At 38.7% G+C, this 12,149-nt stretch overlaps 1 long non-coding RNA gene across 1 annotated transcript; it reads right to left on the minus strand.

Moving 5' to 3' along the window:
- Positions 1 to 447: 447 nt before the first annotated feature.
- On the minus strand, positions 448 to 3,995 carry LOC116040040. The gene is made up of 3 exons (XR_004102562.2): positions 3,883 to 3,995; positions 1,791 to 1,862; positions 448 to 537 (listed from the first exon to the last, which is right to left on the minus strand). It is a non-coding gene; the product is annotated as an uncharacterized LOC116040040 (long non-coding RNA).
- Between the last annotated feature and the right edge of the window lie 8,154 nt (positions 3,996 to 12,149).

Below are 12,149 nucleotides of genomic sequence, written 5' to 3' on the forward strand. Positions count from 1 at the left end.
GTATCTCAGAAAATCTCTTCTCCACTGGAAACTCGAGGTTGCAAAGTCCAAACGGACTAAAGTTGGTGGCAGAATGAATTTAAAGTTTCAGTGGGAACACGAGAGAGAACAAGACGTTCAGGTCTGTGTTTTGGAGAAGTTCAGCAGACTGATAAATGAAGGACAAGGACGCTTTGACTGTAAGACTGCACCATGTTGTTTCTGACACCTTTGTTTTACTTATTTATTTTTGTGGGAGACTTTGTCCTGTTGAAGCACAGCATGCTGTTCCTCCTCTACCTCACATCCTTGTGCTCCACACTCAATCAAATCAATCAATTTGATTCCTCACATCAAATTATACGTGGTACAATTCCAGTGAAATGAACTTCCTCAGGCGTCTGAGGTGAAAACAGTCTCTGCCTTCCTCACCACTGAGTCAGTATGCAGCGCCCACGTCAGACCTCGGTGATGTACACACCAAGGTAACTGAAGTGATGATAGTTGATATTAGAAATCCACAGCGCTGCGGAAGAGGGTCTGGCTCCAGACAGCATTCTGGGATGGGAGAAAAACGTGTTCTGGTTAATGGCATTTTTTTAAACCAATCACAATCGTCTTGGGTGGTGCTAAGCGCCGGACACAGCAACGGTGCCACTGCAAAATAACCTCGTTGAAGTAAATCAACACTACTTCATTGTTGGTCATGTCAATTTGCTTTCATATCTGCACTTGTGTTACATTTTTGGTAAACTGAACAAGAGTGAAATATCAGCAACTATTAAATGGAGTGCCATGAATGTACAGAATTTTTTTTTATATCACCACTCGATTGCTGGAGTGACCATGATTAAATGCAATGTGTGTTTTGACTGTTTTTTACGTCTCTTTAATGTTCAGTAGACCTATCTGTGTCGACATAGCTCCATGGAATGACTTGAATTGTACTACATGCATTCAGCAGTCCTTTGTTTTATTTTTGATACCATATTTGTCCAAAAGCTTGAGCAAGTTCCTCAAACACAACATTTGATCAGTCAGTGGAAATAAAAACAGGAGCTATGTGGTATTTATACAATAACTGTTACATAAAATACCACATTGGTCGCAACTAGAACGTTTAATGTAACTTATTAGAAACCATACTTGTACACAGCATGTGTCTGTTTGATATTCCAGAAATCTTTTCTTTTAGGTTGATATCTCAACCTGTTATCATCGCTTACAATCAGGGCGGGTCTCTAACCAATGAATGCACCTGTTTAACTTTGACTCGTCGTCATGGCGCTGCCTGCATTCTTGCATTCAGTGTAGTGGTATGTTTAACCACATTAGCAGCACGGCTCTAGTGATGGAAAATGTTTCAGTTTAGACTCAAATATCTCAACAACTATTGGGACAGAGTGTTATGAAATTTAGTTTAGACATTCATGTGAAGTTTGTGCATATTTTCACACAGCAGAATTTAGATTTTCTTGATTAGGAATAACAAAGAAAGTAAAAAAAACTCCCAGATGTCTGCAGTCTAATGAACATTTATCCGTGCTGCGAGACAGATTCCTCCTCTTTTCCTCCATTAAAGTTTTTTGGTGGAGTTGTACTTATCTGAATATCAGTCGAGGGATGAAGAGTATTGTATTTGTGACGCCAGAGAATTAATCCCTATAACTTTGGTGATCCCCTTGTCTTTTTCTCCACTGCAGGTCAAAACTTTTAAATTATCTTGTGAAATATATCAAGATGCCTTTTCTTCTAGCATTATCAATCTGCTTGTGTAAGGACTCTTCTCACAGGTGTCATTACATACATACATTACAGTACATGTGGTGCTGGACTATGGATGGGAAAATCCAACAGAAGAAACTTGAAGCCGAGAAACGATCCTGAGGAGGTGACAGACAGAGAGCAGTGTTTAGTTACAGATTACATATTAAAAATAAAACCTCATATCTCCTACAGAACCAAAGCTGAGCAGTAGATGGAGTCAGAGAATAACTGCTCTCTTTGGTCTCTGTCGCCTCAGTTAACCTCTTCTTTGTCTCTGTCGATCTCAAGCATTTGTTTTTCTTGGTTACTGAATTATTTTTGTTTCTTTATCTTCATCACTCCTCTGCAGGTTTGCAGGTCTGTCCCTCTGTAGGTCTGTTATAGTTTTATTTTATTGCTGATGATACTGTATGTCCTGATAAAAATGATTTGTCCATTATTAGTATTGTCCTTCTAAAAAACAAAATGTCCTGCAGCTAAATTACTCTAAATTGTACATAATTATAATAACCATTATGGCCCTTCAGCCTCTGCAGCATTAACACTCTCTTCTGGTCTGGGTGACTTATCGAATTAATAATAATGTTTTTATTGGCCTTTAATTTACGTGTACTTTGTTACTTAGAGTGGTTCTCTCACATGAACCCAAGATGAGGTGATTCCTTTCATTTGAAGATCTAGATAAGGTTTTTATATCCTCTAGACTCCACTATTGCAATAATCTTTATGATGGTATCAGCAGATAAAATGTCCAAAGTCTAACTTATACAAAACGCTGCTGTCTGCTTACTAAATGATGCTACCACATCACTCCAGTCCTTGCTGTTCTTTACTGGTTAACTGTGAGTTTAGTCACAGATTACATATTAAAAATAAAACCTCATATCTTCTGCAGAACCAAAGCTGAACAGTAGATGGAGTCAGAATAACTGCTCTCTTTGCGCTCTGTCGCCTCAGTTAACCTCTTCTTTATCTCTGTCAGTCTTACAAGGAGAAGCATTTGTTTTTCTTGATTACGAAATTATTTTTGTTTCTTTATCTTCATATCCCTCCTCTGCAGATTTGCAGGTCTGTAGGTCTGTTACTCTTTATTTCATTGCTGATGATACTCATCTGTATGTCCTGATAAAACAACAAAAAAGCCTGGTACCATTGATTTGTCCGTTATTATGTCCCGTCCTTATAGCTCTTCAGCACCAGAAGCATTAACACTCTCTCTTCTGGTCTGGGTGACTTATCTAATAATGTTAATTTTTAATGGTCTGTGATTTACGTGTACTTTGTTACTTAGAGTGGTTTTCTGACATTTAAACAATATTAGATTATATCTTTCATTTTAAGATCTAGATGATGTTTTTATTTCATCCAGACTCGACTATTGCACTAAACTTCATGATGTATCTGCAGGTAAAACATTCAAATTCTACCTTATACATAACCCTGCTGCAACGCTTTTAATGTTTATTACTATGCAGGGTGACCACATCACACCAGTCCTTGCTGTTCTTCACTGGCTAACTGAGTTTTAGGATTTATTTTAGTCTGAAACTGCTTGTTTCTTTAAGCCTCCTGTCTTTATCTGAGATCCACTAACTCCCTACGAGCCTGATCACTGCTTAGGATCTTTTAAACCTCTTCTTAAGACTCTTTATCTCATGGCTTTTTAACTTTGTTAATTATTGTTATTCTTTGTTTATACCACAATACATGATGTAGCTTTGTTTTTAAAAGGTGATATATATATTTTAAGAAGTAATTGTACTTAAATGGATATTAAGGATTGAATGAAAGGTGACCACACCCAAGTTTCAACAGAGACTTGGCACAGATTTATTACTTTCGCTTAGTGAGTACACTTGAGATCATCACATCAGATGATTTAGTCAGAGCAGTGGGCCGGCCTCGGTGTGGGCGTCGTCGGTGTGTGTGCATTCATTTTGTGTACAGGAAATAAAACAGTGATTACACCTGAGATATGGCATGAAGTTACAGTAGTCACTCCAGTAGGCCAGCCTTAAGGTGAGCGTCCTAAGAAGTGGATTTACATTCTGTTCAGGACATCAAACAGTATCGACAGAGGAAGGTTAACAGGAGGATGACTGGGATTAAGTGTGTGGTGTTGGTGGTGGTCCTGACCTTTCTGAGTCCTGCAAGAGGAGGTGAGTGAAGAGTTCACAGCCCAGAGATAACAGACGGTAGTCAGCGTTGTCATGGTTACTTTCACCAGAGAAAGGAAACAAAACAGGAAACATAATAAATGAAAATGGATTTAATCATTCAGATAGATTTGTGTTGTGTGCCATCGTTTTAAGATATCATCTGAAACAAAAAGACATGAACTGAGTTTAGTTTGTGCTACCTAGTGAACAGTTTTACATGAAAACTGTTCACAGCGACCAATGTGAGGAAATACAGCCGGTTGTTGAGTTTCACTGGTCTGAGCACGATACACTTTCTTTGTATGGAGGTGGAAATGCATAAAAATGCTTAAAATCTTGGTGGTGGTGTGCATAATTTTAGATCATTTTTGTATCATTCTCATTTTCATTGAAATATTTTTTATTTTAAATGATTGAAGTGTGATTTTTAGTGAGGATCTGTACTAAACAAATACTTATTTAGTCTGTAGGATACGATTTGTAGGCCGGGACGTCTCTGCAGCACTACAATACTTTATTTTAGAACGGTTTGACACATATTTTGCCTTTAAGAAATATTGCACCCCCTGCAATTTGGATGTTGCACTAGTTCATATTACGATTTCGATGAAATTGCGATTAATTGTGCAGCCCTAGTTGATATAAATATGCAAACCCTGTAATTATCATGTCAGCTGTTTAACTGGAATCCTGTCAGGATGCATTCCTACTGTACACTCACACAACACACAAACACACAGGGTGGAACCAGAGCTATGCTCTACAGAGTAAGAAACACATGAATTATGTACAAACACAAACTTGGACTAGGAAGACATTTTCATTGATAATTAGATATAAATACAGCAGTATAATATACTCCACTTGTTACAGTGGAGTATATTAAAATAAATCAGCTGTAAAGTGAGAGAGGGCTGAAATGATTATCATGTCAGCTGTATCTGACTCTGCAAAACCTGTCAGGATACATTCTTACCACACACACACACACACGAAAGTATTTTCCTCGTTACTGAAGAATGTTGCTGTGGATACCTGAACAACCCAACCCATGTATTTACTGTAAATGTGCAACTGTATCGTGTGTATGTTTTTCATGTGAGATGTGCAGGCTTTGAAAACATACAGTACATGTGCATATACCATTTATATGCGAGTATGTTTATAATAATTACTAGCAGTAGTGAACATCATTCTTTCTCATTATTATTATGGTTTTTTGATGAGTTATTGGAAGCTGTCATTGCTTGGCTGTAAATGATCACAGGTCACAAAGGGTTACAAAAAATGTCTTTGCTAAGAAAACAATGTTTACAGCCATGCTTCTACTGAGGATTAACAGGACTAACATTGGCAAATAAACAGGCCTTTAAAGACAGCTGACTTGGATTGTGCTGCCATTTTCTCTGAACTGAACTTTGATGGATGTCTCTTTACCTGATGTGTTGCAGATATTCAGGTCTCCTGTGTTTTCATGGAGAGCTGCATCTTACCGTGCAGTTTTCCGTCTGGTGATGAAGCAGTCATACACTGGATTCAGATAACAAAAGACACTCAGGCTCATTCCTACTATCACAACCAGGACCAGCTTGGACTCCAGGACCAGCGCTTCAGAGGTAGGACGTCGCTGTTCAAGGACCAGATCTCCAGAGGAAACGCCTCGCTCCGGTTGACAGGGGTGGAGGTTCAGGACCAGGGAAGATACAAGTGCTACACCAGCACCATCACTGGCAACAAGGAGTCATATATCAACCTAAATGTATACGGTATGAGAAACACACAGTTATAACAGAAAACACATATTAAAAGTATATAAAACAAACTTAAAAGTTATCAATTCAGAAGGTAGCTACCTGGAACACAAGTCAGGGCCTGATCACCCCGCCCACAAAGTTTTGTGAATCACAATGTCAAATTGCATTAACATGTTGTTAATTTAGACATTAAAGTGCCCATATTATGAAAAAAATCACGTTTTTTTTTTAATCCGTAATATCTACAAAAGTGCAAAACACTTCTTTTCATTTAGGTCAAATGTGAAGTGGCAAAGATACAAACAGAATCTTGTATTAGGGAAATATTTATATTGATAATTAGATATGAAGAAGTAATTGTATTTGTAGTAACAAGTGGACTAAAGTAAATTAAATCTGCTGTATGTAGTAGGGGAGGGGGGGCCTGTAATTAATTTTCGTCGTTACCGAAGAATGTTGCTGTGGATACCTGAACAACCCAACCCATGTATTTACTGTAAATGTGCAACTATGTATCGTGTGTATGTTTTTCATGTGAGATGTGCAGGCTTTGAAAACATACAGTACATGTGCATATTTAACCATTTACAGTATATGAGAGTGTGTTTATAATTACTAGCAGTAATGAACATCATTCTTTCTCATTATTATTATGGTTTTTTGAGGAGTTATTGGAAGCTGTCATTGCTTGGCTGTAAATGATCACAGGTCAAAAAGGGTTACAAAAAATGTTTTCTTTGCCAAAAAAAACATTTTTAGAGCCATGCTTCTACTGAGGATTAACAGGACGAACATTGGCAAAGTATTCATTTTTGATGCAGGTCTGATGCAAGTCTCTCAAATGGCAACATTCAGTTATGTTAGAGTATGTAAATAAATATGGTCAACATATTAATAACCAGGCCTTTAAAGACAGCTGACTTGGATTCAGCTGCCATTTTCACAGTATGTTATATTCAGATTTAGAATTACATACAGTGCATTTACTGTTGCCCTACCGTAACCATTCACCCTGTTTTAATGAGATCCTGGATCCATATGAGGCAGGGGTGTTAAATAGAGTGCGGATCGGGCCGCGTTTTTCTGTCCGAGCCCGGCCCGCGTCCGGCAGAGCAGTAACCGAACCCGGCCCGAGCCCGACAGGCATTAAGATATTTATGTCCGAACCCGACCCCGACACAGTTAAAATCTCATTTTTTTCTCATACTAATGACACATGTACGTTTGTAGCAAGGCATTCGGAAATGTCAACAGATGAGCGCATCAGCGCACACGGAGCAACAAGCACACACAGGCGCGCATCTACATAATAAGCTGTTTTAAATTTAAAATGTTCAATGCCTTATCGCGCTGATGTGACCGACCCAAACCCAAACATCATTTCTAAATATGTGTCCAAACCCGGCCCGGCCCGTCGGGTTCCACCGGGTCCGGACGGACTCGGTTCGGGTATCCATCTTCTAGTGTCAAACTCATTTTCACTAAGGGCCACACTGGAAAAAGAGAATCACACCAAGGGCCAGACATGTAGAGTTTATTGACGTGCTTTTGTTACTGCATGTCACTTCTTTTTTTTTTTTACATTATGGTAGCTTTTTTCCTCATTTTTGTTGTTTTTGTTCTGACTTTTTTGTAGCTTTCTCAGACATTTGGCACCTTTTTGTAAATTTGTTGCTTTTTCCGACATTTTTGTACGCTTTTTGTCGCATTTTTGTTGACATGAAGCCCTACAAAAGTAATCAAAAGAGTTCCTTAGCTCATAAAAATGAGCAAATCAAGCAAAACAATGATACGTTGTTTTTAACAACAACCAGTTTCACAGCCTGAATATGAAAACTCTGCTTCTGGGGGAATTTCTGAGTGACAGAGTCGGCAAATCTGCCATATTCTGCTTTGAATTTCAGGTAATTGCAGTTTAAAAAACACTTTCCTGTGTTTTTGGTTTGGCGCACAACTAGGGAACCAAAATTTATTGTGAACCCAAATTAATATACGGGCCGGATCTAAATCTGCAACGGGCCGGATTTGGCCCGAGGGCCTTGAGTTTGACACATGTGATATAAGGGCAGAGGGGATTAAAGCACCAAGTATAGAGTGTAACACATAACACATAAAACGCAACAAGGTGACAGACAGACAACAGAGGGAAGTGAGACGGTATGATATCAGAACTGACGGGACTGGACAGAACAGTTAACAAACATAGGGACATATTACAGTTTTTCTTGATTGCTTTGATGCAGCAGTCAACTCAAACTCCACATTTTCAAAACTGTTAACACACAGGCCGAAACAGTGGCACTCATGGTCTAAATGACACATTTTGTTTGCAAAAGGATCTAAACGTGCCAAAACATTTAAAATATGCAACAAAAGCTAATTTTGCCTTCAAACAACACAACTTGCAAACAAGTGTATGAGCTCTTCCAATCAACCATTACACAGTGGACAACAACATACTAAATACAGCACTCAGTGTGAATCAGTGCACCACTGCTTGTCATTGTAGCCTATTACTGTACGTAGCTTTCATGCCAGTGACATTTGTTGTCAAATTTGCCTTCTTGCAAAGAATTGGATCCAGAATCAGAAATGCTTTGATGCAAATTTTATTGATTCCATTGATTCTTATTTTCAAACTGTGGCTGAAAACTGAAATACTGTAAATATTACACATAATACATGTAAACCAAAATAATTTCTATTAGAGTATAAGAAATTAAGAAAATAAAAATAAAATCTATTACAGTAAAGTATAAACATCTATTACTGTAGAGTATAAGAAATAGCCACTATTGATACTCAGTCTCTTCTGTCTTGGTGATGGGGCCACATGGCCTAACCCTAAAGACTGACTGCTAATTGAAGATTTGTGTGAAGGAGTGTCAAACAGGTGCTTCAGTGATTTCATACTGATGTAGGTAGTTTCTAATAGTTAGGAACAGATGGTTTCTGTTTGGTTACCAAAGCTAAAACAATGGAGTTTAGACTGCTTGGATGACATCCGTGTTAACTGTTCTGCTAAAGGGTGGGGGAAATGTGTCAATCCAATGAGAAAGGGTTAACATGTGTCTTCTGCTCTGCTGAGACAGTGATGATGAAGACCGAGTGGATCCTAGTTTCTTTAAGCAGGTCAAAGCAATCAAGAAAAACTGTATTAGTGATTGGGTAGAATGATCTGTGATTCACATTGGGTGGTCACGGATAGGAAAAGGAGTTGGAAAAACATGTTATGCCTAAGTGTTGATAGTGTGTGCCTATGTGTATGAGTAAAGTGGTAACTGCAAGGGCAAAATAAATAAAATTAAAATTAGAAAATTAGTAAAAGAAATAAATATAAATAATGTAAAGAAATAGGGAGGGCGGGGTATTACATAATGGAGGAGGGAGGTAAATGTCTGGTAATGTGCACGACTTGTAGTTATGTTTTTGTTGAATTTATAAACATTAGAAATGGGGACCAGGTGTCTTCAAAGGCTGACATTTGCTTCCTTCTGTGTGCATTGTGTTTTTCCATTGAAATGTATTCTGAGATTAAATTTGTCCAGTGATTGATGTGGCAAGATTTCTTTGATTTCCAGTTTTGGAGGACTACTTTCTTAGCGACAGCTAGGGAAATGAGCAACGGATTCCTGAATTTGTGCGGGATGTGGATTTCGGAGATGTCACCAAAGAGACAAGAGTGTTGGAGATAATGGGAATCTGTAGCTCAGGGTGGTGGACAGTGTCTCAGTGACCGTGATCCAGAAAGAGTGAACTGGTTGACAAAGCAACATGGCGTGCAAATAGTCATCTGTGCTACCTTAAGTGCATTGTGAACAGATACCTGTTTGCTAGGCCCATTTTGAACATTTTACTTTGGGTGATGTGAGATCTGTGAATGACTTTATATTGTATAAGCTGCAGATTTGTGTTAGCAGTCATGGAAAAGGTATTCTTACAGATTTGTTCCTAGTAATCAGGGTTGGGAGAGAAGCCCAGATCAGTTTCCCACTTGGTTGTTGGGAGTGTTATTGTTGTATTTAGGTTGGAAATCATTGTATATAGCGGGAAGGTTAGTTTTTTGAAGTTATTCATTTTCATAGGTTCTTCTGTAAGCTGAGAGGGTTGTAATGTGTTGTTGGTGAGTCAGATTTTATCTTTAATTTTAAGTCTAAGTTGTTGATATTGAAGGAACTGTTCAACAAGAGCTACGGTGAGTTGTTCAAAACCTTTTTTAGTAAACTCTGTGTACACAAACAATGTTCTCCATGCTGAGTTCATGTGTAGAGCCCCTGGTGATACTTGGAGCAAAGTCTCATGTTGTGTCGAGCCTTCTTAGTGTTTTAAAAATAGCTATTTTGAGGCTAGCATAAAAGTGCCCCTAGCACTCCCATTCAAAAGGCCATTTGACCGAAAAACGGAAACACTGTACATCTTAAAAGTGGCGCTTCCGTCCTAAATATGCTTTTAAACGAAAGTTTGACTCGGGTACATTCACAAAAAGACCCTAGGTTGCATTTTGGCGAGAGTTGTGCTTTAATCCAGTGGATGAACGACTCTCCAAAACCAAACCTGTGAAATGTATTGAATAAAAATGACCAGTTTAGCTTATCCAAAGTTTTTTCTGCATCGATTGAAATGATAATGGTTTTCTGCTGTGTTTCTTGTGATATATTGAATAAGTTGAAAGGTCTGTGTACATTATCTGTGGCATGTCTATTTTTTATGAAGCCTGTCGGATCTGGATGAATGAGTGATGAAGTGACTGTTTCTATTCTGGTTGCTCGTGCTTTGGCTATCATTTTCAAGTCAGTATTCAATAGTGAGAGGTCGGTAGCTAGATGGGTGAGATGGGTCGGTCTTTGTTGGGTTTTAACAGTAATGTCATGCTGTATTTATGTGTGTGGGTATGGTGGAGGAAGTTTTTATTTCTGTAATTACTCTGTTGAATAGTGGTGATAATATGAAAATTGTTTTTAGAATTCGGCTGGTAATCCATCTGGTCTGGGAGATTTGTTGCTAAGAATTTTATTGAGGGCTTTGGTAAGTTCATTGAGGCTAAGGGGTTCGTCTAGAATGTTGGTTTGTTCTGCAATTAATTTTGGTTTTGATTGTTTCCTGTGGAGTCCAAGTCCAAGCAAGATAGCAAATATCAGCCTTTAGTTTTATTAGGTGATTTATTACTCCAAGTCTTTTGGATTGGTTACGGAAGCCGCGTATATTCCATGTTATCAAGTTAAGTGGTTGCATGTGTGTATGTCAGGTATATCAGAGTTGTGAGCTAGTACGTATATATGTGGGTTATGAGACATATGAAGTGATAAAGAGAGAGAGAGAATGAGGAAGGGGATAGAGGGGTTCGGTTGAGGGAATATGGCGTGTGTGTTTTTGCTCGTCATGTTTTCCAGCATTTTTGCTTGGGGTTAAGCTGAGAGGTAGTAGTGATGTAGAACATGAATACAAAGCTAACAAACAGACACTGGACAAGGGGACTTTTACACATATAGACAAGGTCAGACAAAAACACAAGACAAACAATATACAAAGAAAGGCACATGCCTTATCAGAGATTGATAGGAGGGAGAGACAAAGAGAGAGAGATCGAGAGAGAGAACAGCTGAACAAGAAAAAAAAGTGGAGAGCAAATAAAGAGAGAGAGTGTGGGCACAGCAGAATATAGACGATGGGCTAGCTAATTCTGTAGGCTTACAGAGGTGTTAGAAAATATAGCATGATTGTGCATTCATTCAGAAAAGCCAAGGTGTTATTTCAGGGCTTCGGAATAGTTGTCCATTTAAATAGAATTTATCAACTGCCAATACTGCACGTATTTAGTTTCCTCGGTTTTCCTTTAGTATGTGGTAGAGAACTTTCCTTCATTCGTTTATTTCCCGTGGGAATTGATCGTTCATTCCAAAATTGGTGTCCTTGAGTAGTTTTCCTTTGCTTTTGACCAGTTCTTTTTGTTGATAGAGTTCATATTTTGCGATGATGGACCTAGTTTTATCCTGATGTTGTTTGCCAAGACGGTGAACTCGGTGGAAGGTAATATTTTGTACAACGTCAGCAGGTAGTTTGAGATGAGATGTCATGAAGTTTTGAATCCCTGAACTGAACTTTGATGGATGTCTCTTTACCTGATGTGTTGCAGATGCTGAGGTCTCCTGTGATTTCATGGAGAGCTGCATCTTACCGTGCAGCTTCCAGTCTGGCGAAGGTGTAGTCATCCACTGGATTCAGATGACAACAAGCAACAATCCTGTCCATGTTTACAGAAACAAAGACCAGTTCACACACCAGCACCAGCACTTCAGAGGCAGGACATCTCTGTTCAAGGACCAGATCTCCAGAGGAAACGCCTCGCTCTTACTGACAGGAGTGAAGATTCAGGACCAGGGAAGATACAAGTGCATCACCAGCACCCTCACAGGATACAAGGAGTCATTTATCAACCTAAAAGTCGACGGTATGAGAAACACAGTTATAACAGAAAACAACAAATATGCGT

The sequence above is a fragment of the Sander lucioperca genome, chromosome 23, assembly GCF_008315115.2.
Source record: "Sander lucioperca isolate FBNREF2018 chromosome 23, SLUC_FBN_1.2, whole genome shotgun sequence".
Lineage (NCBI taxonomy): Eukaryota > Metazoa > Chordata > Actinopteri > Perciformes > Percidae > Sander > Sander lucioperca.